The following is a 5,605-nucleotide window of genomic DNA, read 5'->3' as shown; positions in this document are numbered from 1 at the left end:
TGGAGTCTTCCTGAGTTTGTTTTCTGAATTGTCAAGGTGTTGGATCACATAGAAGGCTTTTCTCTTCCGGATTCTGTGGCCGGGCCATTAGGAGAACAGACAGAGAAGGACAACCCCAAGATCCGGCTGGATTTTCTTTTAAAGTTTCAAAACGGTGTGTGTGCGCATGTGTATGTGTGTGTGTGTAACCTGAGCCTGTTTATATAAAAGGGTTTCCCAGGTGGCTCAGTGGTAAAGAATCCACTTGCCAATACACAAGATGCCGGTTCGATCCCTGAGTTGGGAAGATCCCTTGGAGAAGGAAATAGCAACCCACTCCAGTATTCTTGCCTGGAGAATCCTATGGACAGAGGGACTGTAGCCTGGTGGGCTACAGTCCATGGGGTCGCAAAGAGTCAGACAAGAGTGACTAAACAACAAACTTATATAAAAACAGGGGTGTACATGTGTTTTAAAAGACTTTTGGCACAAAAAAGGCAGAGTCACAGATCTAAACAAACTAGGGGTGACGGGTGGGGTCGGGAGGAGCAAGGTAACGGGGAGCATCGAGTGCAACCTGCTGGGTGTGAGACAGGCTCCAGGGATGTGTTGTACAACAGAGGAATCCAGCCAGTTATTTTGTGATATTGTAAATGGAAAGGGCTTTAAAAATCAGTATTACAATTTTTAAATTGTTTTAAAAAGATGTTGGCGGAAATGTTAATAGTCAGTTTCCATAGGAAGAATCCACAGGCTTGAGTCCTAGCCACACCCCTTATGAGGATTATGAAAGCTCTCTGTTTCCTTGTCTCTGAGGCTGAGGCTTCTCTGGTAGCTCAGACGGTAAAGCGTCTGCCTGCAATGCGGGAGACCTGGGTTCGATCCCCAGGTTGGGAAGATCCCCTGGAGAAGGAAATGGCAATCCACTCCAGTACCTTTGCCTGGAAAATTCCATGGATGGAAGAGCCTGGTGGGCTGCAGTCCATGGGATCGCAGAGTCACATACGACTGAGCAGCTTTACTGAGGCTGAAGGGAGACCTCGGGCGCGGGTTACACAGCACAGAGGGAGCACGCCTTCAGTGCTGCTGACTGGACCTTGAGGACGCGGGTGCTGCCATTGGCTGCTCCACTGAGCTGACGCGGCACGTGGAGGATGGATCAGGGTCAAGTTCACAGAGAGGACGGGGAGGAAGAAACCCAAGGGTCACTTAGTGCCACCCTCAGAGGGTAGCCCCCGGTTCAGCACATTCGCTCCCCGGAGGCACGAATCACAACACTTCTGCTCAGAAAAGAAGAAAGCCAGGGGGATCTGTCAGGTGACCTCCATGACCCCTGCCCCCCAGAGACGTGAGGGATGGGAGCTGCTCCTGACCTCCAAGTGGATTTTCTTGGACAAACTTGGAGTGACCGAAGCTTGTCACTTTGACTCTGCACTTCCCATCACTGACCAATCCCCTTTCTGACCAGCATGTTCCTAAGATGTGTTACAAGAGAAGGTTTGAAGTGTTTATGTCAATGTGCTCTTTTTACAGTCTCCAGTTACAGCCAGGTCTTGCTGAAGGACCCACGCTGACTCCCTACGGTGACCTTGACTTTGCTCTAATCTGCATGTTAGTGTCATACTTTAACTCTCCAGGCAGGGCTGCCAGATACAAGACAGGGTTCTTAGTTACATTTACATTTCAGGTCAACAGTGAATGATTTCTCACGTGTATGTCCCAAATATTATATGGAACATACTTAGAGCAAAACAGTATCTGTTGTTGATCTGAAATTCTAATAAACTGGGCATCCTCTTTTCTTTGCTGTATCTGGCAACTCTGTGTCCATGAGAAATCTTATTTCACCCCTTCCAAGGACTAACCAGGCCTGACCCTGCGTAGCTGCCAAGATCAAGGAGATTGGGCATATTCAGGGCGATATGACTGTAGGCAATCCCACTCCTGGGCATGTCTTTGAAGAAAACCATAATTCAAAAAGACACATGCACCCCGATGTTCATAGCAACACTACTTACAATAGCCAAAATGTGGAAACAACCAAAACGTCGATCGACAGATGAGTGGATAAAGAAGTTGTGGTCTCTATCTACAATGGAATTTTACTCAGTCATAAAAAGAATGAAATACTGCCATTTGCAGCCACATGGATGGACCTAGAGTTGGCCATACTAATGGAAGCAAGTCAGACAGACAAACAAATATCATATATTATCACTTGTATGTGGAATCTAAAAAGATTTATTTACAAAACAGAAACAGATTCACAGACTTGGAAAACAAGCTCATGGCTGCCCAGGGGGAAATGTGGGGAAGAGGGGTAAATTGGGGTGTGGGGTTAGCACAGACATACCACTGTATGTAAAACAGATAATCAATAAGGATCTACTCAATAGCGCAGGGAACTCTGCTCAATAGTCTGCAATAACCTGTACGGAAGAAGAGTCTGAAGAAGAGTGGATCTATGTGTGTGTAAAACGGAATCACTTGGCTGTCCACCTGAAATCAACACAACCTGGTAAATCAACGATACCCCCCAGCAGGAAATAAAAATTTAAAACATTAAAAATAAAACACAAAAATTGTATTTCCCTATTTCCAAATTCTTGGAGTGGGTGGTGCCCTTGGGAATGCTTTTGTAACACAGACGCAGTTCTGGGAAGGTAAGCACGGTCACTCTTTATGCACAAGAACACATATCCACACAGAGAACATCTCCCTCTGCGCGGCGCGGCGCTGGGTGGCTCCGGGAGAGAAGAGGCTGGGCGCTCACAGTCTCCATCTCCAGGGGGCTTGCAGTGTAGACTATACTGTGTGACTACAGTGTCTGACTCTGTGAGACCCCGTGGACTGTAGCCTGCCAGGCTCCTCTGTCCATGGGATTCTCCAGGCAAGAATACTGGAGTGGGTTGCTCTTTCCTTCTCCAGAGGATCTTCCCCACCCAGGGATCCAACCCACATCTCCTGCACTGGAAGGTGAGTGAGTCACCCGGGAAGCCCTACAGTACATCTATCCACCCAAGCCAGAGCAGAGCACAGAGCCCTGAGGAGGTCTCCAAGCCTCCCGCGACCAGAGCGGTGGGGATGGCACTGGCCGGGTGGGGCCGGATGAAGAAGGACTCCTTGCCGGGGCGACCTCTGGCTGCCCCGCAGTGTCACGAGGTGGAAGGAGTGACCTGAACGCATGCAAAGTCAGGGGAAAGAGTGACGTGTCCTCGGTGGCTTCCTCTGGGCAGAAGAGAGATGACCTGAAGAGGCAAAGAAGGGGAAGTGAGTCTGGAAAAAGGGGTGAGATCAAGAAATGCACAAATGGAAACAGGCCTAGGGAAGAACCCAGAGTCACCCCACCGTCTGCGTGCATGCTTATCAAACATGGAACTGTTCCCAAATGTTCACTCGAGAGGTGGCGGGGACCAGCTCGTCCTCCGAGCAGATGGTTCATCCCACTGAGAGTAGTTCTGTTTGCACACAGTTGGTGCCCCTGATGAACTCACTCCTGGGGTCCAGTGAACGCTGTGAGAGAACATCAGGTCTGGTCCAGCTACGTCTGGGCGAAGGTGGCCGTGGAAGACCACACGGGTATCACTCGCTTGACAGGTTAGATGCATCCAGAGAAACCGGCCAGGGAATGAATTTTTGAAAAGAAAATGTTTCCCGATTTTTCTTTTTGGCAGATTTAATTTTTTATTGGAGTATAATTGCTTTACAATGGTGTTGGTTTCTGCTGCACAACATGAAGCCGTTAAAAGTATACCTGTACCCCTCCCTCTTGGACCTGTCCCTGCCCCCCATTCCAGCCCTCTGGGTCATCACAGAGCCCGGAGCTGAGCTCCCTGTGCCATACAGCAGCTTCCACTAGCTATCTGTTCTGCACACGGTCGTGTATATGTGTTGAGGCTTCCCTGTCAGTTCATCCCGCCTTCCCCTTCCCCCCCATGGCCACAAGTCCATTCTCTCCGTCTGCATCTCTATTCTTGCCCTATTTCCTAATTTTTCAATTAAAAAAAAAAAAAGAGAGTCCTGGGCTCTCAAACCTAATTCGCTCATTTCTTATCAGACTAAAAACCCAGATTAGACTCAGTTTTCTCATCTGTAAAATGAGAGTGTGGCCTGTGTCTCTACATTCCCCTCCAACTGACCCAAAGGAAAGTTCTCAGTGAGGGAGGAGTTGGGGGGTAACAGGCCCGCTTGGAGGGCCCAGGGCACCTGCGGTTCCCTTCATCCCTTCTGGATAAGGTGGCTGGAGGGAAGCTGGTCTGGGAGCCAGGAGCCCACAGGAAGGGTGCTGAGGGGGGCCCAGTCCTCCACCCACTGAAGAATCGACCACCTGGAAAGGCAAGGCGTGCAGAGCGCCTGACAGTGGCCAGCACAGCTCTGCAGTGGACCGTGCCTTCTGTACCAAGCCCTTCCCTCCACTTGACTCCCTCTGCTTCAAGCAACAGGAAGGGACGGGGGAGGGGGGGTACCCTGTACCAGCTCTCAGCCGACGCCTTAATGAAGCTCGGTGGATCCTGCTTTTGCCCTCTTGGGAGGCCAGGGCCACCACAAACGTGTGCCCTGAATCCTGATGGAGAGGCCACAGGGCAAAGGATGCCCTGGACCCCGTGGAGAGCTGAGCACCCAGCCAGACGTTTGCCCCGTGCCAGGCCATCGGCCACCACCCTGCCTCTGACTTCTGAGTCACCTGATCCGGGGGCAGGGACAGCACCTCGGCTGTCCCCTGAGACAGAGACCAGGCACCTCGTGGTCTTGTTTAAATTCCCGACCCAGATCTGTGAGCAAATAGCATCGCTGCTATTTTCAGCACTGACGCTTCAGATCCAACGACAGGTCATGAAACCCCATGCTCTCGGGAAAGGTACACCGCCCTCCCCACAAAATATGCCAGGAATCTGTGCCGTCCAGCTGGTCAGGTTTCTCAGGGTCAGAAGAAAGCAGAACGGAGTTTAAACCACTTAACGGAGCATATCCTGTTGGGAACGAAGCAGGCGTTCCCTGTGTCCCGGGTTCCTGGGCTCCGGGCTGGGGGGTGACAGGCCCCCAGGGGAGCTTCTCAGAGCACCCTAGGCTGAGGGACCCGCCCTGACCTCGTTCAACTACAGCTGTGCCTCCCCAGACACAGTGACTCGGGGGCTGTGTTCACTGGAGGCGGGGGGTGGGGAGGGGGCGTGGGGGAGGAGGTCACTGAGTCTCTGCCACCTTCCATGAGGCAGCAAGAGCTAAAGGAGACAGGGGGCGGTGGGCGGCGGCATGGAGGCGGGAAGTCACCCCCTTGGGCAGCAAAGGCAGCTCCTGGGGCCCCTTCAGTGCCCCCAGGACAGTGAGCAGGAGGGAGAGTGGCGGGAGGGCCCCCGCCAAGAAGAGGCCTAAATTCAGGGCACGCGCGGGGGCCTCTGCAGGCAGAGCTCATTCCGCGGGGTTGGGAGGGGCAGGGTTCTCTGCATCCGGGGAGGCCCCTGAAGGTGCACAAACAGGAGGGCAGGCCTCCTGGCCGTGGAGGTGCCGTCCCTTGGGCAGGAGGGCAGGTTGAGAAAGGACCCGGCCGGGTTGAGGCCACGGAGGGACCAGACATTGACCCACTGCAGCTCACACCAGAGGCAGGCTCGGAGCACATTGTTTGACCAGA

Source organism: Bison bison, unplaced genomic scaffold, assembly GCF_000754665.1.
Source record: "Bison bison bison isolate TAMUID 2011002044 unplaced genomic scaffold, Bison_UMD1.0 scf7180017864371, whole genome shotgun sequence".
Lineage (NCBI taxonomy): Eukaryota > Metazoa > Chordata > Mammalia > Artiodactyla > Bovidae > Bison > Bison bison.
This window is presented reverse-complemented; position numbering follows the sequence as displayed.